The sequence below is a fragment of the Mustela lutreola genome, chromosome 2, assembly GCF_030435805.1.
Source record: "Mustela lutreola isolate mMusLut2 chromosome 2, mMusLut2.pri, whole genome shotgun sequence".
In the NCBI taxonomy this organism is placed as follows: Eukaryota; Metazoa; Chordata; class Mammalia; order Carnivora; family Mustelidae; genus Mustela; species Mustela lutreola.
The window spans coordinates 114,153,187-114,178,842 of record NC_081291.1 but is presented as its reverse complement, the minus strand read 5'-3'; the positions used below and the strand labels follow the sequence as shown (position 1 = coordinate 114,178,842).

The 25,656-nt window shown below is 41.1% G+C and overlaps 1 protein-coding gene and 1 long non-coding RNA gene across 13 annotated transcripts in view; one reads left to right on the top strand and one right to left on the bottom strand.

Annotated features, from left to right (window-relative positions):
* The window catches only part of LPP (LIM domain containing preferred translocation partner in lipoma), a 652,084-nt gene that overhangs the window by 150,797 nt on the left and 475,631 nt on the right, over nucleotides 1-25,656 (top strand). For 5 of the 12 annotated variants that reach the window (XM_059163153.1, XM_059163152.1, XM_059163154.1 and 2 more), the window contains one exon: nucleotides 1,379-1,510. The exons of 1 other annotated variant lie outside the window; for it this stretch is intronic. The gene's annotated coding sequence lies outside the window, so the exon portion shown is untranslated. Of the gene's footprint in view, nucleotides 1-1,378; nucleotides 1,511-3,930; nucleotides 3,983-9,591; nucleotides 9,656-25,656 lie in introns of all 12 variants that reach the window. 6 more of the 12 variants (XM_059163157.1, XM_059163162.1, XM_059163161.1 and 3 more) reach the window with 3 other exon arrangements.
* On the bottom strand, nucleotides 15,034-18,919 carry LOC131824735 (uncharacterized). The gene is made up of 2 exons (XR_009350966.1): nucleotides 18,720-18,919; nucleotides 15,034-18,124 (listed from the first exon to the last, which is right to left on the bottom strand). It is a non-coding gene; the product is annotated as an uncharacterized LOC131824735 (long non-coding RNA).

Here is a 25,656-nt window from a genome sequence, read left to right as displayed (position 1 = left end):
TAGCTAATGATATTCATCTTAGAAATTAAAACAGAAATAGAAAGTATTTGAAAGAAAAATGTTTGAAAATGAGTACATTTTCAAAAAAATAGTGAGAAAAATGTCAATTTGTCACAACATATGCTTTGATTAAAGTTTATAAAGAAAATCCTGAAGGAATTTACCAAAGGACTGGAAGAAGAAGTAGAAAAGATGTAATTATGGGTTTCCTTTTTTAATATTACACCAAAACTTGACAAGTGGTGGTTCCCTAATGTGAAAGCTGAAATTGTTTCACTAAACTTCTTTATACTGTGTTACATTAAAATCCATTGGTCTGATAGTCACTTTTTTTTTTTTTTTTAAAGATTTTATTTATCAGAGAGAGAGAGGGGGGGAGAGAGCCAAGCACAGGCAGACAGAATGGTAGGCAGAGGGAGAAGCAGGCTCCCTGCTGAGCAAGGAGCCTGATGTGGGACTCGATCCCAGGACGCTGGGATCATGACCCGAGCCGAAGGCAGCTGCTTAACCAACTGAGCCACCCAGGTGTCCCCTGATATTCACTTTGAATTGATCTCCACCTCTGTAACACCGCAAATTGCTCATTTGGAAATACTGGCTCGCTTTAATTTTCCAGATGTTGACAAGTTTTGTTCTATAACAACAACAAAATCACATTCATTAATATCACCACTGCTTTCATCAAAAAAATATTATTGTTATATGTATTTATAATTATCATATATTATTATAAAATTATTAAGAATATACCAAGTATACAATAATAGTAGATGCAAGGTTTTTAAAATTACGATTTTTACCTTAAAACTGATTTTTATCATTGGCAACAAATTCTGTTAATTGTTTTCCTTGAAATGATGGAATCTCTTGGTTTATTTTTGAGCCAGTGTCTGGCAATGTGAAGTCTGAATGACCACAGTTTGTCAGTCATTCTTTCAAATAAAAGTGAATGTTCTATGCAAAGAGCTGTTGGGTTAGCTGTTGATTTGGACAGTCATACAAGTGCATTTCTCGAAGATGACCATTATTGTTCAGGGTTCAGCAGAAGTTCTTTGTGCCTACTTTATATTTTGTCACGTGGGATACTAGTGAGACATGTGCTCAGAGATTGAGTTTCATAAAATTAATCATGTTTAGTGCATGGCAGAGCGTTATAAATGGAACTAGCTCCATCTCCCCTTTCCTGTGGGGACCTGGTGGTGAAACGTACAATGGCTCTCAGGACATTTTGGTGCCACTGCTCGATTTGTGTTACAACTTTGGCCATTTTTACCCTCTCTTGATTGCTCTTGCCCCATCAGTGCCAGTGTCAACACTGAAGAACACTCATCATAGGCATTGAGAGCCACTGATCTAATCCTGTCTTTTCGTTTTTTAGGTGAGCAGAGCCGAAAGGGGCCTAGCCAGGACCGCAGCACTGGTTAGTGGCACAACTTGGACAAGAACCCGGTTATTAGTGAATTCCTCTTTTCTTCTTTTGATTTCCTGTGCCAGTTTCAGGAATCTCAAGGTAGATGTTTCTAAACTTCTTTTATGAATATGGGATGTCAAATATATATAATTATTAAATTTATTTGGGAAGATTTCCATACACACACACACACACACACGCTTGTTTTTATTTATTTATATAAATAAATATATAAATATATATAATTATATATAAAATACACACACACACACACACACACGTGTGTGTGTGTGTGTATGTATATATTATTTTCTTATGAAGCCCTTGGCGTATTTTCCCCACTCTGTGCTCAGCCCCGTACCGTGGCCCTCTTTTCCCACTCTTTGTAGTGACCACTGCTGCTCTTTAAACAGAAAGGGTTTTCTGTTTGCCAAGACCTGAGAGAAGTTGAAGGAGTGGTTCAGTGCTTGTTCATTTTCCGGTTTAGAGTTTCAGCTTTGTTGGGGGAAAAAGACTCAGGGACTTTGGGCTGAAGTAGCCACTTCCTTCTTCACCTGGCTTAGCTCAGAGTCCCGGGAAAAATAACTGCACACACACCTGTTCTCTTATCTGTCACGGCGAATTCACGGTGAATTCATCTTGCTGGACGATCCCTGCCTCCCACTTCTTTACTAGAATCCTCTCCCCTCCCTTTTTCTTTTCTATGGGAGGGAGGTTGTCCAATAAAAATTACCCTTTGCTTTCGTTCTTACAGATGTTAATATTTTATGTGATCTGTTTTCTTCAGTAAAAACTGGTCAGACTGACACTGTGATGGTGGATGCTGGGAAAGGCCATAGCGCCCGACCCAGATACCACGTTTTCTCTTCAGTCCCCCTCTCTTACTTACAGTAGATTTTGGGAGGATCGGGGTGAGACAGGTCACAGTGTACGAAAATGAGTGAATCTGGCTGACTATAAACTTTGGGCCAGTGCACTCTCAAATGGATTCTTCTCTCATTTTCCAATATGTTGAGTTTTCTTTTGTGAGATCTCCTTTGTTCCTAGTTCTCATTCAGCATTTCATTGCTCTCTCCCACCTGTCAGCTATTTTGCCTTTTTGTTTTGTTTTGTTTTGACTTTGTTTTCTAACATTCTTCTGCTTCCTCCATGGCTATCTTGGTTACCGGAAGTGAGTTCTGATGTGTTCTTCGGTCACCCTATGAATCAGCTCTTCCCTACACTTAGGCCTTCCATGACTTCCTTTTCTTTGCTTCCGTGTGGACCATTTAGGTTCTTCTCTTTCTTTCTGAGACTTCGGTTGTGGCTCCGTCTAGCCATTTATGAGGCTCATGTACTATGTACCAGAAGTTCAGGTTTAACTCTTTCAAATGCGTTTTCTGCCTGTCTTATGTGTGGTGCATCCTGGCCTCTCCATGGAGGTGCTGAGTGGGCACTCTTTTCACCCAGGGTCTCCTTTTTAAAGGCTGTTCTTCAGATTGGTATCTGGAGATCTGAGCTGTTGTTTATCTCTCAGCACTGGGCAGCTAAATCTCTGAAGCGCAGAGCTGCAGCGGCCCATCCTCTGATGCTGACTCCCTCCCACTGCCGGGGTGCTACACACACCTTCCCTGACAGATAGCCATTGAGCCTCTACTTGAGCACTTCCAATTCTGGGGGAGACCATTTGTTCTACTGCTGGATGGCTTCATGTTTAAAGTTCTCCTCTGCATTGTTCTGAAACTGGAGTTTTCATGGTTTTAGCCCTAAGAGTTCTAGCGCTGTGTATTTTGCAAACGTGTAGGGTGTCTTATACATGACCAGTCCTCTGATTCTCAAGGGTAGCTTTGAGTCCTCCATCCCCTTCACTGCTTGCTATGTCTCTCTTAGGATTGCAGCAGGTGTGGATGCTTATATTCTTTATGCTCAAGCCCCTCCCCTCGAGGTCCACATTACTTTCTAGATTTCTGCCATGACTTCTACCTCTAAAGTTCTCTTTCCAGCCTACTTCTCTGTTAGACATGGAAACAGTATGAGTCTGTGGGTCTAAAAGCTGGGATATGCATAGGGAAATAGTCAGTGATATTGTGATAGCATTATATGATGACAGCTCCCCTTGTGGTGAGCATAGCAGGATTTACTGTTGGATCACCATGTGTATCTATGGAACACTTGTGCACTTGGAACTATTGTAACATTGTGTATCAAGTATACTTCAATAATTAAGGAAAAATAGCTAGGATATAAATTCTAGTACCATAACTTACTAGCGGGGGATCTCAGCCAGATTACTTAATTATTCTGAGCCTTGGTTTATTCAGATACAAAATGTATATAATAATGACTTCTAAGAATATTTTTAAGGATTGAAGTATGCAAAATGCTTGGCTCAGTTGCAGAAATGTAGTTTGTTTAATAAATGTTACTTTTTACTTGATTAACTCTTTTTGTTTTTAATCTTTCCAATGATTTCGTTTTTAAAAATTTTAATTCCAGTACAGTTAACATACAGGTAACGTAAAGTGTTACGTTAATTTCAGGGGTACAGTATAGTGATTCAGCAAGTCCACACGTTATTCAGTGCTCCTCGTGGTAAGTGCACTCTTAATCCCCAACGCCTGTTTCACCCACCCCCTCACCCACCTCCCTTCTGGTAACCATCAGTTTGTTCTCCATAGTTAAGAGTCTGTTTCTTGGTTTGTCTCCTTTTTTCTTTGTTCATTTGTTTTATTTCTTAAATTTCCCGTGTGAGTGAAATCATAAATTTTCTTTCTCTGACTTATTTAACTTTAGCATAATACTCTCTAGCTAGGTCCATGCCGTTGCAAATGGCAAGATTTCATTCTTTTGTATGGATGAGTACTATTCCATTGTATGTATATATATATACACATACATACATATGTATATGACATATGCGTATATTTTTATAATAATAATAATACAAAAATAAATAAAAATTAAATAAAAATAAAAAACAATAAAAATTAATAATATATAAATATATATAATATATATTTAGATATATGTAAATGTCAGGAAAAGCATGTGTAGCATCCTGACAGTGGGAAGGAGTCAGCATTTAAGATGGGCCACTGTTAACTCTGTGTTTCCAAGATTTAGCTGCCCAATATTGAGAGATAAACAAGAGCTCAGATCTCCATATACATATGTATATATATACACCACCTCTTCTTTATCCATTCCTCTGTCGGTGGACACTTGGGCTGCTCCTATAATTTGGCTATTATAAATCATACTGCAGTAAATATAGGGGTGCATATATCTTTTTGAATTAGTGTTTTTGTATTTTGGGGGTAAATACCCAGTGGAATTATTGGATCATATTGTAGTTAAATTTTTATGAGGAAAAATTTAAGGAATTCTCCATTCTGTTTTCAATGGTGGCTGTACCAATGTGCATTCCCACCAACACTACAAGAGGGTTTCTGTTTCTCCACATCCTTTCCATCGCTTTTTGTTTCTTGTGTTTTAGATTCTAGCCATTCTGACAGGTGAGGTGATATCTCGTTGTAGTTTTGATTTGTGTTTCCCTGATGATGAGTGATGTTGGGCATCTTTTCATGTGTCTGTTAGCCATCTGGATGTTTTCTTTGTTGAAATGTCTTTTCTTGTCTTCTGCCTGTTTTTTAATTCGATTGTTTGGGTTTATTTGACGTTAAGTTGTATCAGTTCTTTATATATTTTGGATACTAACCCTTTATCAGATATGCCATTTGCAAATATTTTTCTCCCATTCAGTAGGCTTTTGATTTTTTTTATTGTTTCCAATTATTTCTCTTTATTTTTTATAGATATGAGTTGAGTTTTAGAATTCATTATTTTAAGAATTTCTCCCTGTCTCTTTCTTTCTTTCCCTATTCTTTCTAGATTTTATTCATACCTAGGATTCATACCAATCCTTAAAAAATTCTTGTTACTTCTAGATCATGTCTAGATGTTTCTATATCTCATTCATGTTACTTTGTATAGAAATTTGTATAGAAATTACCTTTTTTTCTTTTGCAAATCCTATTTTTATCTACATGAATTTATTCAACTTCTGCCTACATCTCTACTTGTATATTAATCTTTTATTATTTTTCCTGTGAAGAACATTTGTCCACACCTTTAATGGGTTAATGATGACTGGGCCATTGCAGGTTACTCAAGTCCTCATTGGACTCCTCACTCAGTAGCTTTTAGAGTTGCTTTGTTGAATAAAATATTTTAAATTAAATATTCAGTTAAATGTCAATTCAACCAACATTTACTAAACACTTCTAATAGGACATGCGTCGAGCTAAGTGCCCTAGGAATTACATAAAACACTGTTTTAATTTGTCCATGCATTCATTCATTCAAAATTTTCTTGAGTACTAAAGATCAGATTCTGGGTTTGGGGTTCCAAAAACTGAGTTAGACAGGGTTTCTTACCTCAAGACACATAATCAAATAAACATATGAAGACAGGGTGGTAATTTTGGTGATCTAGAACTATATCCTACCAGGGATATGAGAAGGGCTACTTGACCAAACCTTTCTAGGTTGGGAAAAGAGTCAGGTCTAGGTTGGGATGCTTAAAAGTTGAGTAAGGGGCTTAAAGTTCATTGGAAAAATAAGACCCTACTAGGGGTTTAGATTGTGTATGGTTAATAATAAGTGGATTCTATGAAAATCAACCACCAAGTTCCATATGTTCCCCTTGACTCTCCTCCTCCCTCCAATGGTATTCATACAACATTTTTCATTCTTCTGTTTATTTTAGGGACCTTAGAACCAGCAGAATAACTGAAAGATAGATGTGATGCTAATATATATAGGTTTGCTTTTGGGAACTAATTACTGCCTGAATGCATATTTCTGCATTCCAAAGTAGCAATAATAACATAAATACATAAAAATAATCTCATGATAGTATGACATATTACAAAGTATTTCTCAGTCCATCATTTCACTTACTTCTTATAGAACAGCTTAGTGCTTGTGGGTTTCCTGAGTGTCTTAAGCACTGTTACTGATAGATAAGAGCATAAGAGTTAGCACTGAATAATTATGGATGGAGGGTTTGCAAATAATTTTTTTCTCTCTTTTATTCCAAGATGATCATGCTGTATTTCTCATTTTATGCAGATCAAAGGACCTGGTCTGCCCATAACGAGGCATCTAGGAAGGTGTCCCTTCACCACTCTGTGCCTCAGCTTGGTTACTTGTCAAATGGGAATATTGCTACTATTACTAACAGTAACACCAGCTTCACCCCACTGGATGGAGATACAGAGTAGAGTCATTAATCTGTGTGAGAACATAATGTATATAATTGGTCACAATTGTAGATCAAAATGCACCCTTTGAGTGATCAGACTGTCAGCTCCTTTAGTCAAAATGAGTTCAACTTCATTTTTACCTGTTTCTCCATGCTGTCTAAGGTAGCTTTATGTCTTCTTCTCTTCCATTTAGCCAAAAGGGACTGCAGGCACATGCTGTATGTTCTTATAATAAGCACTTGTTGATTGAATTTTTTTTTTTTTAAAGTCCTGACCTTTTAAAGTCCAGTGCTGGAAATCTATAAGCTACTTATATTTTTGCTTAGGATTCCTAAAGCCTCTCATCTAATTTCTAGATTATAAGTTCATTGATAGAACCCTTATAAATATCACATTAAGAAGCTGAGCATTACCTTTAGGCCAAAGCAATTTACTTTTTAAAAATCTGATTAATTTCAACACAATCAGCCAGGATGTCAGAAGATCTCAGTGCCTCTGATAGATGCTGACAGGTGAGGAAATTAAAATCAGGGAGGGAAGCAATTAAATACTGGCAAACATTACTTTAATGAGACAACCAAATCATTCATAAGCCATGGAATATGTTGTATTCTTGATAAGTATCTTAGGGTGGCGGGTGAGAGAGTAGAGTGCATTTAAAAATGCTCTTTCTGTGGGATCTGATGATGGGAGTCGAGGCCTTTCTGTGTTTGTTACCTAATGCCTTTGGCCTGGTCTAACATTTCAATTGTTTTCAGAGACAGACTTCCTAATAATCATGTTAAAGATTATGAGAGTGTTTAATTTAAGCAAATCTAGTATATGATTTAATTTAAACAAGTAAATAGTTTAATTTAAATTGATCTTACTAATCTTTTCCCTCTACCTCTACCCCTACCTAAACCTCAGGCAGACACACAAAATGCAAACAAAGTAATTTTTGACCTTTCACAGGTGGTTTAGGGACAGCTGTGGTCAAGACCTATGAAAAGAGATCCAAACAAACACATAAAAACATATTTTGTACAACTTCTAATACAGAAGATTTGGGAATTAAAGTGCTAGGAGTGGAACCGAGGCATTCATTCCCCATCCAGCTCTTCTTTTCAAGATAACACTCCCATATTCTGGAGGGACATCTGGGATCACGGTGCTCAAGAGTTAACCGTTTGTTGGCTTAGTGCAAGTTTTTACAAGGCTCTGTCATGTTGGTCATTGGTACTATAGCACTTGTAAAATATTAAGTATTCAGAGGTATTTTTACATTGGCCACAGTGATTCTGGTGTCAGTTGGTTGGAATTTGTGTTCATACTGTGAGGTTTGTTATCGCAGAATTGTGTTGGTTAAAAATTGTCCTGCGCTATGGGGGTCCGTTCAGAAGCCACTGTGGTTTGTGAAAAACGTACTGGAGCAGTTCTTTCTGCTTTCCTCATTTCTTTTATCTTTCCATTCCTTTCTGCCTTTTTCTTCTCTCTCTTTTTTATTGGCTTCATTTGCTCCTTCCTGTTTTTCCCAAAATACAGTGTAAATTTATCAACTCTTCCATCCGAGCTCTAAGTTGACTTGGTGAGTCTTGCTTTTGCCTGTACTTTAATGAATAGGTTGAAGGTTTATAAATTGAATGCTGAGCATACAGGTTTCTTTCTTTTGGGTTGAAATTGCTTCTGAAGATGAGAATATTTTTCTTGAGAGAGGATAGGTGGTTTGATGAAGGATGCAGACCGCGAGGGTCTTGGTCAGCAGTCATAAATGCAGAGGTGGCTCAGGATGACTGGCTTTATTAACAAGATGTTCCAATGGGGTTTGCCACTGGGTCTAGTGGAGAACTCCACTGCATTAGGTAATACACCTGAGTTACTGAGGACACTAGACCCTCGAATCATCTGAAGAGGGTTGGTGAACTTCGTAGCGAGAGGCTTCAGCTTCGCTACTGCTCAGCATTGAGACCTCTTGGAGAGAAAATTCAGGGGTGCTGGCTTCTTTGTTTCTGTGGCTTATGTTTTGAGAATTTGTCAAAGATGTTGCATCTCTGAAACTGCACTGGGGAGAGCTGAGAAAGTCTGCATGGTAACTCTGTATTGAACAGCTTCATAATGTGTCACCTTCTGGTTAGCCCACAGATATGAAGTCTTCCCTCTCTCTCTCTCTCTCTCTTTCTCCTTTCACTTGTCAGGAAGCAGGGCTCAATACTAAACGTGCTTTGGTTATTTTACAGTTGACTTTTGTATGGTATGTACTCCCAAATGGGAGGCTGCATCATGTAACAGAAGGGTCCTCACTGGCTCTGGTGTCAGGATTCAAGGTTATATTTTGGTCTGCTCCATATTAACCATATGATTTTGGAAGTTTGGTTTCCTTCTTGGTGAAATTGGTCATAATGGCCAATTTTTGGTCATTTGACCAATGAATTTGGTGGCCTGTGACAAGACTTTCTTGCAAGGTATCTTATATCCCATGTTTTATTCTTAATCCTATTTGAGTCCCCTATGTTCTTCTGTTGGAAGCTCCATCTCTCTGAACCTAAGGGATGAACTTCCAGCCCAAAGGCACAGACTTTCAAACGATTTGAGATGCACCTGCACATCCTTTACCTAAAGCAGCATCTCTTGATTTCTGGGGTCAAGAGGACACATAATTTTTAAATTTTGAAGTGTTGTCTTTTGAAACAAACATTCTCCATGTCATTGTTAGGGGGAGGCCATGGGACATACACATAGGTAAATATCACAGTGGTTTAGAACTAGGCTTATGAATTGAAGAAATTCCCAGCCCAGATTTTGAGGTGTTGTCTTTTGAAACACATATGCTTTATGTCGTTATGAGGGGAAGCCGTGTGAAAATGTTTTTCAAAGCAAGAAACTGCTCTATATATCTGAATTTATGATAAATATAGCTTAATGCCTAAGAGTAACGCTTACCTTTTTCATTTACAGACACCGGCATTGCAGTCTGCCAAACCTTGTGTTGTCTGACCATTCCAGGAACTTGCTCTCTGAGGTAAGAGAGGATTCATATTTATGAAATGCTAATAGGCATCCTGGCGATGATGATGAAGGTTGATTTTACAGAAGAAATGCAAAAGTATTTCATGAGCACTACAACTTGAAAAAATGGCTGAAGCAGTGAACAGCCGTCCTTTTCTCTCTCCTTGATTTAATATCACCCTTTCAATTTATAGCCTTCCTGGTTTAATACCAAAAGCACAAAAATCTGGGCAACACAGAAAATTCAGATTTTACAAGTATTTAAGTGTCTATAATGTGCTATGTACTCTTTTAAAAAAAAAAAAAATTTATTTATTTAGGGAGAGAGCATGAGTGGTGGTGGGAGGGGGCAGAGGCCGCTGAGCATGGAGACCAATGCGAGGCATGATCCCACAACTAGGAGATCATGACTTGAGCTGAAACCTAGAGTTGGATACTTAACTGACTGTGCCACCCAGGTGTCCCCATAATGTGCTATGTTCCTTTCTACTGTCTCTTTGTATCCCTAGCTAGCATTTGGCAGGAGGGCTTCTCTCTGGTTTCCTGGCCTTTGGTAGAAGGGAGTTTTTCACTATACTGTTCTGCCAATGCTTCCTGGCTCTGAAGGGACCAAACTCCGCTTGTCGTGTTTGTCACTGTCTTTTAGCTGCCTCCAGAAGATCCCCAAAACACATTATTCAGGGCTACAGTGGCAACACCAGAATCCTAAGAATACAGAAAATGAGTTCGAGGTTTTTGAGACTCAGACCCATAGTGTATACACACCCCTGTTCTGGAGGCGGGGACCAGTGCTAAGGAGGTTGGCCTTTGGCAAAAGAACATATCTGTCTGGAGTTTGTCAAGAAAACAGGGGCCAGAAAGAAATTTAAAGGAAGCATGGTGGTTGCAAAACTTGCAAGATGGGAGTTTTCTTTTGCAGCTAACCAGCCAATATTTGCACTTCCCAGTCAGCTCTGCTGGGTTCCATGTCGTCTTTGAGAAGTTTTGGGTGAAAAAGTGGTGACACCCTCGATATGGTGTTCCTAACGTTGGGCCCTGTAGGATAGCAACTCTGTGGAAGATTTGATATCGGCCCTTAAAATACTGTAAATGTTTGTTTTGCTGAATATTTCAATCATGGCTTTGGTATGTTTTTACCATGATCTTGAACTGTCAGTGTGACTTTAGTTACACAGACCTTTGAAATAAATTGAAGTTTATTGTCATGCCCCATATTTGTCAGAATCAGCAGTTTAGTATCGAGTGGAAATTATGGTGTTATTAATATAACATACGTTACATTATATCATATGTATTAACAACATATATTAACACTTTTTTTTTAAAAGATTTTATTTATTTATTTGACAGACAGAGATCACAAGTAGGCAGAGAGGGAGGCAGAGAGAGAGAGGAGGAAGTAGGCTCCCCGAGGAGCAGAGAGCCCGATTTGGGGCTTGATTCCAGGACCCTGAGATCATGACCTGAGCCGAAGGCAGAGGCTTTAACCCACTGAGCCACCCAGGCGCCCCGATATTAATACTTTTTAAAATTAATACGGTTTTAAAAGCTGCTATTCACCACACACGTCACATGAGAATGTGTCATAGACAAACAAGTGGGTGATGTATGGACTGTGGAACTCCTCTGTAATTAGATCAGACAGAGCTGCTGCTTATTGTTTAGATTTTATTCTCATTCCTACAAAAGTGAGGGTTATACAAAATGGTAGTGGCTAAAAGCATAGGGATGACTCCTGCCCCTCTTTTGGTCCCTCTCTAGTCCCTAAATTACTCCTGCAAAAACTCCTTTCTAATATATTTCATGTGTTTTTGTAGATAAATCTATCAGAAAAGAATGTCATGTAGACACGTAATACTATAGTTTTTGATAGTCCTGTTAGGCAGAGATCTAAGTGGTTCATTTAGAAGCTGCGGTTATATTAACTTTTCTCCAAATGCCAGTTGTTAAATATTTAATAGAGTAAGCTTGGAAACACTGTAAGTATGCCCCTGTTCTGCACGGAAACCCATCTTGAAACTATGAATAGGGGTTTAAGCAAGACTTGAAAGGTTAAGAAATAATTGCTCTTGAGAAAGAGGGATTTCATCTCTGTCTTTTCACCCGTCCATTCAGCTCTCCATCCGTATTTTGGAGGTGGGGATTGGTGGGCAGCAAAGGACCAAAACTTCTCAAATAACCTTTGGGAGGTGGAGAAGTAAGTATTCTGGGGGCATGCTGTAGAAACTGAGAATAATCTTGTGGTAATCATTGGTATCAGTGGCAGTAATGAAGAAAGAATAACAGTTTAAATAAATAATTAGACTTGACAGTAGATGTGTCAACAGGTACCCACTTAATGAGTGTAATCATGTTTTTCTCTGCTTCTAGCGTTGATCCACTGACTGTGGTGTGTTCCCTGTTCCATTTCCAAACCAAATCTATTTAAAGCTGCACTTCATGGAATCTGAAACAGTATACCCTGTTTACTATTTAGAGCTGATACCCAATGTTCTTTAATAGGCAAGATCTGTACTTGAACAAGAATAGGCTTCTGGCCTGCTGGAGACCGCTGATGATCCTTGTTTTCCACAGGGTGATTCATTAGCGAGGATGAATAATACTGAATTAATTACCATGGACTTGTCTATATTGCTAGAGTGAATTTTTTATTATAATTTGATGGAAATGGCCCTAGTCTACCTTAAATCCATTTAACCAGTTGCTGCTTTATGAGGTGGAGATAGAGGCAGGAGTGATACATGAAATCATTTCTGAGTTACCTGGGTAGAATAGCATCATTTTGGGGGAGTGGAGCCATGTGTTTTATTTTGTGCTGTGCAAACCAAAAGTCATGAGAATCTGGTTCTGACCCCAACTCTGGCTATGTCACCTTGGCCAGTCACTTTCTCTCTCTAGGGCCCATTTCAGCATCTAACAACAGATGGAGTTGGACCTGTTGATCATGGCATGACTTCTAGTCAAATGTCCTATTGTCTGTGATTTTTATTTCTTAGCCAGTCTTTTCTTTCTCCTGCTGTCACTTTTCTGAAGTCCTAGGTAAGTCTTAGGACCCTGTGACAGAGCCAGTGCTTAGAAATAGGTATTTGTCTATTAGCTTTGGATCTTCTACATATCAGAAGAGCAGTTCATGATTTGGATTCTGTCTATGCCATAGTGGGGTGTGTATACACTGGCCATCCCTTACCTCCAGCAACATTCAGGTTCTGGTTAGAAAGGAAGAAAACAAGTCCATCTTCCTCCATGTTTCTCTACTCCATCATCTGGGTCTCATTTTGAGAGGGTCTGGGAAACTTAACCACTGGTTAATGTCGTTGGGGTCTTCCGTTAGATTTTTCCAGGTTGAGTCCCTGACCTGTAAGGAGAGGTCAGAATGTCAAAGCCGGAGGGAGGGGACTCTTAAGAACCAGTCTAGCCAAATTCCCTTATTAGAGACTGAGACTTGGGGTCAAGGAAGGAGTCCAGTTTGTCTAAGGTATTAGTGGCAGATCCTGGTCTAGACTTTTCATCTGACTCCATAGTTCTCTCTCTGTTTGAGGAGAGAGGTCTATTTTTATAAATTCTCCTTTCTTGTCCCAGTATTTAAAGAGCCATTGTGTGGCAGTGCAGGAGTATGAGATGCTTTTAAAGCAAAAGTGGATTCCGGCCATTCTTGTTAATTCCGTGGGGCAGTGGAGTAAGAGATTCTGGCTGGCTTCTGCTGTCTGTGTTTTATTAGGACATTGTGGATTCCCCTGCAGCCCTTCCTGTAAGAGATTACTTGACCCTGACATCACCTCTGTTTCCTCCACCCGCCTCCTGCCCTTTTTTGATCCAGTGAGTTATGGGAGGCTGAGGAGGAGCTCTTAGCTGGCTGTTTACTGTGCATAGTTGGGAGCATTAATAAAGAAAAGACAGATGAAGGATTAATAAGGAAGAGGACAGGAGAGTAATAGCCAACACAGTGAAATCTAGTTCAAGGCCTGTAATTCCCAGGTGCAGCGCTACACAAGATTAATGGCAGCATCTCTCATTCTTTCAGACCGTCTCTCTGCCTTGTTCTTATGGGACTGGGCTGGACTGAGAAGCAGCTGGAGTGATCTTTGCCAAAACCAAACTCATGTGTTCATGAGATTTCCAGGTCCAGAGGAGGGAGTTGAAATTATCCATCATTTAGGAGTCCGTTTAGAGGACACTGGATCTAAGCACGTATTTTGGACCTTCTGATACTGAAATACAGAGTGTGAAAATCATTTTGCCAAGTCTGAAGTTCAAATTCTGGCTTTAATTAATTTGCTTTGACTCCAGTGAAGCCATGACCTTGCCCTGAACCTCAGTTTCTCCATCTATGCGATGGGAGGAGACGGAGGTGAAATAGATGATGTCAAAATTTCTCTCCATTCTGATTTCCATGAATCTCTGGTTAGCTCCTGGTCCCAGAGCAATGTGCAACTGAGCCAGGTCTGGAATCCAGCACCGCCTTTCTCTTGGGTTTGCAGTGCTCATTATCTTAACTTTCACTGCTCATGGAGGTTCTAAACAGTGTGTTTGCCTCCCTCAGCTTTGAAATATTAAAATCACCCCCCCCCCCCGTGGGAAGGTCTGTTTTTGTCAAGGGACTTGCCTAAGGTTTTTTAAGGGGTTTTTTAACTCTTGTGTGATGCCTGTGTGTGTTGGGGGGGGGGGTAGGCGGCAGCGTAGGGAAGATGATTATGGAATATTAAAGAATTCAGGTAAATCTATGAAATAGTTAGAAAATGCACATCTGCATAGAATGTTGGCTATAATTTTAGGAGGCTTCTAGGGCTTCTGAAGGACAGTGTAGATTCTAGATTAAGCAGAAGGCATTCTTTGATAAGGAAGGCCCAAGATGACATTTGGCTACATTTCCTGTTGCTGCTGGATTTTTTGTAGTTCACCTGTGGTTCTCCTCGGAGCCTCAGCCTCGTTTATGAGCGTGACCTGCACAGTTCAGTGTCTCAAACTGTTGAGTGATATTGAGACTGCTGTCACACAAACATTGAGACTGCTGTTCTGCTTGCTTCACTCACTCTCACTCACTCAAACTACTTCTAACCCAGATTCAGTAAAGGATAGCCATTTTTATATATTATTTCACTTAATCTGGCAAAACAGAAAATTATTTTTTTTGTCCATTTTTCGTGTACAGAAGCTGAGGTCAGAGTGATTGAGTAATCTGTCCAGTCATATAGCTAATAAATAACAAAGTCTGGATTCCAATCCAGATCTGGTCCCAAATATGTGAGTGCCTCTGGGGAGTCATACTTAATATGCATAGGGGACAATGAAAATTCTAGAAACCATAGACATCTCAGGTAGAAAACGGTCTGTGGGCCCCAGAGGAGTGCAGTCCATGTGTGCTGTGGGAGTTCAGAGAGGGACAAGATCACATATCCTGAATCATGATAATTTATTAATTAAATGCTTATCTGGCACCTCAAGGCAGACTAAAACATGTTGGACAGTTGTATAAAATGCACTGTAAATAGCTTTTTTTTTTTTCCTTTTTCTTCAAGCTCTGTCAGGTTAGTGGTCTCAATTTCTTCATTTTTGTCGGTGAGATGAGGAAGAGACAAAACAGATTAGAGTCTCAGTACCCTGATCCCTGATAGCTGTGAGTTATCAACTGGATTGGAATGTCAGTGCTTTGGGGAATCTGCGTATTATTTTCTCTCTGTTAGACTGAGCGTGGGATTTTTTTTTTTTTAACAGAGATAGACTTCTGACCGTGCACGAATCAGCACAAATGCAGATGTGAGCAGCTAGAATTTGGATCGTGCCAAAATATAATGTCTGCCACATGTGTGAAGCTAATGCTTCCTGCTCAGTGACCCCCTGTGAGTGGACCTGGGAGCTCTGAGAGTGAAAGGTGGTGTCAGAGGGTTGGAGAGGCCCCAGAGATTGTCAGGTGCCATGTCTTCACCTCACCTGTGGGGAAACGGAGGCAGAGGAAAAAGCAGACTTCATACCAGCCCCTGTAGTAGTGCCCACCTAAGATTTTCTGTCTTCCACTGCCTGATGCACAGAAGATAGACTCGATAGGCCAACACACCTGGATTGGGAATCCGGTGTTCTTAGATGCGTGACCTCTGATACATGACCTGATTTCTTTGGGTCTCGGTTTTGTTGTGTGTCGAATGGAAATCGTACTGCCAGGACCATACTGCCTGGACTCTGGCGAGGACAAGTTCACGTGGTGGCATGATGGTTAACAGGACTGGTAATGGCCATCGTAGCCTGAAGAGAAAGGCACCCTTGTCCTGCTTCTCCAGATTCTACTTCTGATTTCATCTTGGTACCTTGTAGGCTCTGGCTTCTCTCAAAGTTTGGTCTGAAGACCAGGGGCATCAGCATCACCTGGGAGCTTGTTAGAAATGCAGACCTCAAGCCACACTGCAGACCTCCTGAATCAGAATCTGCATTTTAACAAGATCCCCAGGTAGTTCCTATGCTTATTAGAGCTGGAGAAGCATTGTTTTATGCCCGAGATCAATGTCAAGACCATTGGCCATGGCCTGGTGCCAGTGGCTGGCATGCTGCCAGCCTTTTTTGGGGCATGCCTTCCCCATGCCTTGCGATGGCGGGAGGGAAACCTGTGAAGTGGCTCCCTGGGAATCATGGAAGGCCGGCTTGAAGGAATCCAGCAGCCTTTATCTTTTCAACGCCTTTCATTTCCTCAGAAGTACGACTCACAGGGGTCAACCTGGGATTGGATCCCAAGTCTTTCTGCTCACAAAGTCCATGTTCTTTTCATTAAACCATGATGTCTCAGTCGAGAGGCACGCTGGGCTGTGCATGTGGGAACTCCCCATTCTCCTACCGCGCTGATGTTTCCACACTGGCTGTTTTACTCCGTTACTCAATTCCTAGAGGAGAAGAATTAAAAAAAAAAAAAAAGGAAAAAGGAAAAGAGCTTGAGTTGAAAGCCAGGATCCTGCAGCTTAATCAGTTATTTTCGTGTTTTAATGAGGGTGACTATTGTGAAATAAGTAATTATTAATTACTCAAAACTAATGAAATATTTTAGTTTCCTTGCTAAAAAAGCATATGGAAGCTAAAAGAAAGCATATGGGTGCTTTTCGGGAAGCATATTGGTGAATGGACAAATTACAGTGGTGCCAATATGCCTTTGCTGTCTGGCTGGGGCCATCACTGTGTGCTGGCATCTGAGTCCTTGTGTGTTTAAAGAGGTTTTTTTTTTTTTTTTTTTTAAATTCCCATCTGATGTGTGCCTTGAGTTGCCTCTGGAGTTACACAGGTCTGTCTCATAATTCTTCTGCCATGATGATTTCACTCTGACCTTGCTGGTTGCGTGACTCTCAGTACACGGCCTTTGCCATAGGTGCTGCCATGCTCTTCTTTGCCAGATGGCTCCCATCCTCTGCTGGGGACTCAACGGGTCTGCCCTGCTGATGGCTGCGTGTTGAGACCGTCCACAGTGGTAGAGACAGAACCCTTTTAGACTGCAGAAAAGAAAGTGCTTGCTCCACAGGGGAGCCTGTGTGAGACCCCGGGCCAGCCACTGAGTCTCCCTGCACAGCAGGTTTCCTCCTTGTGAGGCTGGGAGGACCGCGTCCATGCTCCACAGCTTGCAGGCACGGTTGTGTATCCAGTGCGTGGTCCGCGCGCCCTTTGCTCCTCCTCTCCTTTCCTCTCTGTTTCTTCCCTCTTGCTCCATATTTAGTCAGTCTGGGAAGTAGCTTGATGGATTTGGAGGTGGCTGGAGCTATTTTTGCTGCTCTGGGGATTGCACACTTCTAGGCTTGGAATGAACAGAGGCAGCAAGATATGTTTAAGAAGGTGCTTGGCCGAATGTCAGAAAACTGAGGTTGCAGACCAGCCTGACTTAACAAGCATTTACTTGGCACCTACCTAGCAGGGTGGGTTGCTAAGAAATTGAAGAAGGGTGGTGGCAGGGGTGTCGAGGTGAGTTTGAGTCCTGGCCAGCCAAGACTCAGTGTGACGCATGAGCTCAGTAGTTATACCTTGTGAGGGAGAGGATTTGAGGAACTCTTTTCTACCTGGGGGTTTCTTACAGAAACTGGATTGGAGTTGACTTTGGAAGGCGGTTATATGGACTTTGGATGGGATGTTGCAGGGAATGGAGGGCAAATCTTGGGCAGGCCAGAATCATCCTCAGGCAAGACCCAGAAGCAGGTGACTGATGGCCAGCCATGTCCAGAGAGCTTGAAATGGCTAACAGAAATATCCAGTTGAGAGAAATCTCTTCTTTTCTGGACTCAGTCTACTCGTTTGCAAAATGTGTGCTTTGGATAAGACGGTTGTCAAGAGGTTTCAACCCGACTTCAATTCTGTAAGATCTCCTATCCCACGGACAGATGAGCCATTTAGCTCCATCCTGCTGGCTGCCTGTGGCTGTGGGACTGGGTTCAGGTCTCATGTGTCCTGTTCTTTTCCTGCTGCCTCGGTTAGCATCATGATGAGGGATGAGTGACGCGACTATTACTATTACTATGCCGGCCTTTAATGCAGAAAACACAGAATGTTAAAATGATCTGAGACATAAAACACATAAGACGTTTAACCATCCAAGTTACCACTCACCCTTCTCCTGCAGAGGGCCAACTCCTATCAACGGTCACCTCCCTCCATTGTGCCCTCCAAGGCTGTGTGAGCCTTGCTGTCCTGCCTGAAGGACCGGCTCAAAGCCCCCCTCCCAGGGAAGGCTTGATTTTGTACCCCTTGGCTCTGAAATACGGTCTTAGCCTTGGACTTGGTTTTATAGTGAAACTTTATTTTGATTGCCATCTTTTCATGTTTCCTCACACCCCTCCGCTGCCCCCCTCCTGCACACAGAGTATAAGGGTTCTGAATATAAAGGATGTTTTCTGCTTCTCTGATTCCCCTTTAGCTCCCAGCCGTGCCCTAGACATAATGTTCAATAAAGAAGCGCATAACTGTATTCTTCAACCGTTTTTCCCACTCCCTGTTGTTTGTGTTTAAGGTGGATATGAGGCTTATCCCTATAGGCTTAGAGAATTGCAGAACTGGAAGGGTACTTAATAGCTATCTAAGAGCCTTCTCTCCCAGGGAGGAAAAGACTGACTATACTTTACCTGCCCAGTTAGCAGCAAGTCTGAGAATGGCATCCCCTTCCAACCAAACAGTAGAGGGACGGTTGCGGCCAGAGTTCCTCCTCACCACTCAGGCTTTGGCTGGGTTCCTCCTTTCCCTGAAGACCATAGGAATAAAGGTGTTACCCACGGCCCTGCTGTGTGAAACCGAGGGAAGCAAGCAGACATTTATCAGGTATCTGTTATATGACGGGCCCACGACAGGTGCGTTCATAGATTTGAGCTCAGTCCATCAGTTGTAAGCTAGAATTTGCTCTCTGCGTGGAGGAGGGGGGTTGTAAACAGGATATTTAGCAAAAGCCCTTCCTCAGCATCTCTGATGAGTGTACTGTAGTAGATGGGAGCTTAGCTCCCAGAACATGGGCGCAGAGCTCTGCAAAGTCGCCCACCCGACTGTTTGAAGGGTCACTCACTGACTGTGAAGACAAGTGTAGTAAGCTAGCTGACATTGTGATCAAGACTAAGGTGGGCAGTGGTTGGGAGCCTGTGGGGCTCAGTGGGTTAAGCCACTGCCTTCCGCTCAGGTCATGATCCTGGAGTCCTGGAATCGAGTCCTGCATCAGGCTCCCTGCTCAGCAGGGAGGCTGCTTCTCCTTCTGACCCTCCTCCTTCTTGTGCTTTCTCTCTCTCTCAAATAAATAAATACAATCTAAAGAAAAACAAGACTGAGGTGGGCAGACCTGTGTTCTCCCCAGTATACAGCTGAGTCTGGCAAGCCGGACTCCTCCCCAGCGAGCGCCTCCCACACGAGCATTTGTAACATTTGTAGCTTGTCTTTGCTATTATTATGTCTCTCTCCCTCCTTGCCCCATGCCTCCAACCCATCAACTGTAGATTTCCCTCCCCTGTTCATTTTTTTTTTCCCTGTCTCTCCTTCTCCCGAGCTATCCCTGGGCGGCCTAAAGTTCTCAGGGCTCTTGGGTGGCAGAGTCCTCTGCGCTGGACTGTGAAAATGCTGGCAGGGAAGACGAGACACAAATCTGTTAAATACATAGTAAAAATAGCTTGTGATCTATGGGGCTTGGTATTAAGCAAGATGATATTAACGAGGTTTGAGCGCTGCTCTGAAATGTGGCAGCTGCACAGGCATCTTGGCTGCTTTTCCTCCCTACCTCTGGCAGCTTGTGAGCAGTGTTGCCATGACAGTCCTTGGGCTCTGTTTAGATCAGCTATTTTCTGAAGGAGCCCCTGACCTTCCCCACAATAGAAACCATCGGTGTGGTCATGTCACTGCCTCTTGAGAAGCAGTGAGACTGGTGAGCCCCAGTTGTCACTTAGAAACCACTGGAAGCTGTAGGTCAGGACACAGACATGGAACATTTTGGAGTAGGATGGGCTTTTAAATATCCTCTGCTCATGCGGTGGGTAGAAGACTAGGGCCCATCGAGTGGCAGTGACTTGCTCAAGGTCCCAGAGTGGAAGTAGAGATGAGGCTGGAATGGGAACTTGGGTCTCCAATTTCCATCCGGTTCCAGCTGGGCTGCACTTGCCCTGCCTGAGGGTAGGCCTGGGGACATCACAGTCTCTAGGAATGGGTAGGGGAGGTGAACAGGGATAGGCACTCAGTACAGAGGAAGGAGTGAGGAAGTGACTGGGAGTTACGGATAGCATGGGGCTGACGAATCCCACAGTGAAGGCCCACAGTGAAGGCCGCTGAGTCTCTTTTATGGGATGCCACAGATGAGGTCATTGAGAAGTAGATACTTAAGGGAGGATGGTGGAAATGTCATGTTTTCTATTGCTCTGAACCCTTTCCTGATCTCCTCTAGGACTGCACGGAGGACTGCCTTAAGAGCCATTGTCAGGACTATTCTCTTTCTTGGCAGGTGCCTTATCGTATAGTGTTAGGCATTCTTCAGATGGTTGGTATATGGGATGCTGACCCTCTGCAAGATTGCGAGCCCCGAGGGGATAGAAGGATTTTCCTACCTTTGGTTTTTCATCTTTCCTCATCTCCCTCTTTTCCTCCTTCTCTACTACCTTTCAAACATGGCGTCTGGCATAAACTTAAATCACATGGGATGGGCATACTCAACGTTTTTGTGGAGTTGAACTTGGTTGAATTCAGATGACCTCTTAAAATATTTTTAGTTGACAATGAAAGTTGGCAAATTATGATTTGGGGGAACAGTGTTCTCACCAGTTTGGATTCTGTGTGATTTCTTGTATATTCTTAATTTCTGTAAAACGCAGTAATGCTGTCCATTATTACTATCATTATGCAGTGAAGACATGAGTTCACTTCGAGTAATAAATGGTAGAGTTTTGATTTGCATTCAGGTCTTCTGTTTTTAAATAATGTAATGTTACTTCTGTTCTTCACCACTGCTTATGGGGGAGGGATCTTGTTCCACGGACAGTGGTTCAGACTTTCCTCGAGTAGTTTCCAACCTTTTAAGGTTGTAACCTACCTCCTTAAGAGTTTGAGATAGTAGCCCTGAGGCATCAGGTTCGAACAGCGATTTGTCATAGGCTTTGGACAATGCTTTAGCTTTTTTTGTTTGTTTGTTTGTTTGTTTTTGTTTTTTCAGTAAGCCAAGGAATAACAGTGCATTTCTATATTCCTTAATTTGTTTGAATTGGATAAACTTCAGAATAGAGTGTAAGAATTTGTAAACTTTTAATAACTTTAGATACATCCAGGATAGGGGCACAAAAAGCCCTCTGCCCAAAGGAATTGACTAATTTATCTAAGAACAAAATTAGATTACTGTTAGTTACAAAGGAAGGACGTAAAACTTTTTGAATGCTGCACTTAAAGCCTGGATTTTGGTTGATACTGTTGTTTTGTAGGTTCCTCTCAACATTTGCTGTATTCAGTAGGTGATATCCATTCTGCTTTCCTAACTTCTGTTGGATTTGGATGAGTTTGATTGATAGCATTCTACATTCTTTCTGAAAAACTGTAAATGTGGAAGAGTCTTATTTTTTCTTATGAGTTCAGGAAGGACACTGTTGCCTAATTTAAATTTCAGAACAGAGGAAAAGCTTATTTGTAGTGAGTATAAGTATCTTAGCTATATATCTATAATATCCATATCTATATCTGCATGTATATATACCTAGACATACTGTATAGAGATATTATATATATACACCATGTTTCCTTTTTGTATCTAACTTTCCAGGTGTTTAAGGAGGAGGATGAGTTGAATAATAATGGCATAATGTCCAGAGAGAAAATTGAATATATAAGACAAATATGTTTGTAAGTCTGTCTCTGTAGAGTGTGTGTGTGTGTGTGTGTGTGAGAGAGAGAGAGAGAGAGAGAGAGAGAGAGACATTAGCTTCTGGTCTTTTTATAAAGTTGTCTGTACTTTGAAAGTATGTAATAACTTTGGAATTATGAAGGGAAAAATTGAAATTTAAACTTGGGTGTTCAGGGAGATGAATATTTTACCTTTTTTTTTAGAGCTGTAGGTAAAATTGAAAAGTTAGAAAATTGTATTGTTTGGTGTTAGGTGGAAATCAAACACTATATTTTCTTGGAGAAAAAAGTTTGTCCAGGGTATCTTGAGTACTCTTGCAATTATTCTGAATTTTTTGGCCCCCATGTTTGTCTATACTTTCATTCAGTTGAGTCAGTTTATTCTGACAATGGCTAAGAGAATATATTGACAGTAAATAATGCACTCTGAATAAGACAAAGGAAAAGAGAAAAGAAAAAAAGCAGCACTTTGTGGCTTTCTTGTATGTTTGAAGCAGTTTACCTTGCTTTAGAATTGCATACGTGTGTGTCTATTTCTCTAAGCAGATTAGAAGCAGCCTGAAGACAGGAGAAGTGTTTTCTGTATGTCTGTGCCAATGATTTTGCGAATTCAGGTGCAGTAAATTACAACAACTTTTATTATGTCCTTTGCTTGGAGTTGACAGGTTTCTTTAGAATCTCTTTAGAAGTCATCTTATTACTCTTGAAATCCCTCTGCTTCATTCCCTTTCTGTGGAATGAAGAAACGTCCATCTGCCTACTGAACAAGAGAAATGGGTAGCCTGTTTATACACTGGCCCAAACTGTTACTGGAAGAAAAGGTTTCGTATATTTCAAAATGTTACAGAGCTAGGAAAAATATACACATGTAATATATAGAGTGCATATATATGTACATATATATATGATCTGTTCCTTGTCACAATATTTAACCCAACATGCTATTTACAGTAATGAATCAAAATGTCAGTTTTTAAAAATATGAAGTGTCAAAGTGTTCCCACATTGCAGGAAAGTTTGATGTGACAGTTTGTTAATCATGTGACTATTATATCAAATGTGTCTCACAATGTTTTTGCTCAGTGTTCTCTCTTGTAGGCTCCTCACACTTTTTTCGTGATTTCCTAGTTCAAGTTACTAACCCAGGGAGCACATTTAGGTTACGTGTCTCCCACACCTACCTCACAAATGCTCTGTTTTTCTGTACTTAAAACTGAATGGATTTCACATGATTTTTGAGTGGTTTGATTTTGTGCCTGACACATTTATGTATAGTGGCTAAAAGAAAAAAATAAAATTCCCCTACTGTAATTTTGTTGTTTTCACTGCAGAATCATTACTTGAAGCTTTAACATGGAGAATGGATGTTTTGTGTTTCCACAACTTGGGAGCCCCAAGGTCTAATTCAGGTGTCCTTATTTGCTTTTCACCACTCTTTAAACTTGGGTGCATTTAAAAATTTTGTTTGGCGTGCAGATTTTACCAAATTCTTCATCCTATTAAAAGGGTAGAAATCATAGATCATAAGTGTCTCATATTTTGGAAAATGCGGTATGATTTTTCTCAGGAGAATTTATGGCTCTGCTACTTGGTAGCTCTGTGTCCATGGACAACTCTTAATCTTTGGGCCTTAGTTTCCTCTGCATAATTGTTAAGGTTGAAATTAGATTAGATCAGATCAGTGAATTTTTAATCTATGCTTCATGGAACCCTGGGGTCCTGAGTGGGGATGTGGCCTTGGATCCTGAGGTACAAGGTGAGCAGTGAGGACCCAGGTTTTTTCTCGCTGAGTAACTGCCCTCATGGATTTGTTTTAATTTAGTTTTATATGCTATTTCATTCAAGTACAAGGTTCTGTGGCTTAAATAACCAGTTTGCCCACTGGTTGGCACCCACCCTACTAGATGGATCTAGAGTAGGCATTCTTCCACTCTGTGGCTCATTTCTTGAGAGTTTTCTTCGGTGGGAAGGCACCTGATGGTGGGTTAGTCTGACCTCGGTTTCCGCCTGTGGACCAGGAGGCCCCCATGGAAGTCCTTTCAATGACCAGGGGTTCTCCATACTGAAATTTGTGGCAAGGGCCACTAACTGAGCTCGCATCTGTGTCTGAATTTAATCCTTACGTCTTTGTAGTCTTAATAAACTCACTTTCCAGTTCAGCAGATTTTTGGGTAGCAAAGACCACGATTTACAACCAGTCTTGCCAGAGGAAGGGATAGGAGTTTTGCGGGTAGTTTTGTCTGCTTCTGGTCAAGAATGTGAATGCTATGTTTAAGCTAGAGAGGTGCAGATAGTATGGGGAGGAGTGTGTGCAGCCGCAACTTGAGTTTTTAATTTATCCATGACTTTCTCCTCCCTCCCACCCCATTTATATGTAATTACCACCTGAATCCATCGTTCAGGGCATGTTCCTCTCCATATACCCCTGAATGTTATAGCATGAGAATACAAAGTTGTGAATTAGCAAATCAAGGTAGAAATGATTAAGAGAGGAATGATTGAAGCATATGACTTAGTAACACTATAGAAAAGCTTTGAAGTATGTGCATAATAAAATCAAATTGGAGAAAATATTTCTCACAGATTTAAAAAAAAAAAAGTCCTAAAGATGGCAAGGAAGATGATGTCTATTTTGCAAGATGCAGAAGCATCATTTTCAAAGTTCTGCAGGAATCAAATTATGGGATTAGTTTGATTTAACTCTTTTAATAGCTGGAGTCCTGAAGGGAGAGGATGGTCAAGTCTCCCGGTCTGTGCGTGACACTTTCTTAGAGTGAAATGCCCTCTTGTCATAAATCTCATAAAACCAGTACGAGTCCAGAAGCAGCAGCTGAAAGCCAAGACAAAATGTTCTTTTATTGAGTGACATATCAGCCACTGGGGAGGCACCTGGGTTTATTTGGATGAGGGGAGGGATGACCCAAAATGTGTGTGTAGGATAATTAGGAAAAACCCCGAACTGATTCCTGGCTTACTCCCTGAAGACACTGGTGAGATCAGGCAAAATGCTCTAAACAAATGTGGAGTTCTAGAAATACAGTTTCCAATCAAGCAGGAAGTGCTCTGTGCATGGAATACTATGAGGGGCTTTTAGAGTAGAGGGAGATAACATGATGATGAACCAAAACAAAAAGCATTCATTTGTCTTGTTTGTTTAGTTATCTTACTTCTTCATGGACTCCTTTCTGCCTCCTTTTTCTCTTGCTGGAGTATAAAGACCTTGAGTTTAGAGCCTTGTCTGTCTTTGTTTCCCAGTTACCTAGAGTCATGCCGGGCTCATTTATGAGCTCAATAAATATTTACTGAATGGATGAGCAGTATTGAAAGATAACATTAGGGACAGAAGAAACATGACAGAAATCTGGAAAATTCTCACCTGGCCACATCCAAATTCCCTGGGACTTTTACTTAATGTTTATTGAATTAGGCATTATTCTAAGCACTTAGCACCATTCACTCACTCAGTCCTCCTGCCGGCTCTCTGAGGAAGGTATTGTTACTCCTACCATTTCACAGAGGAAAAATTGAGTACCAGAGACTTCACACAGCTAGCTCAGGTCATATGTTCATGAAACGCAGAGCCAGGAGTTGAACTCAGATAGTCTGGCTCTAGAAGCTGTCCTCTTAACCACTAAGCTATATGATCTCTGCGCCCTGAGTGAAATTAGACCTGCCTGTTCTATGTCCCAGCATGTGGGGAGGCGGAAACAA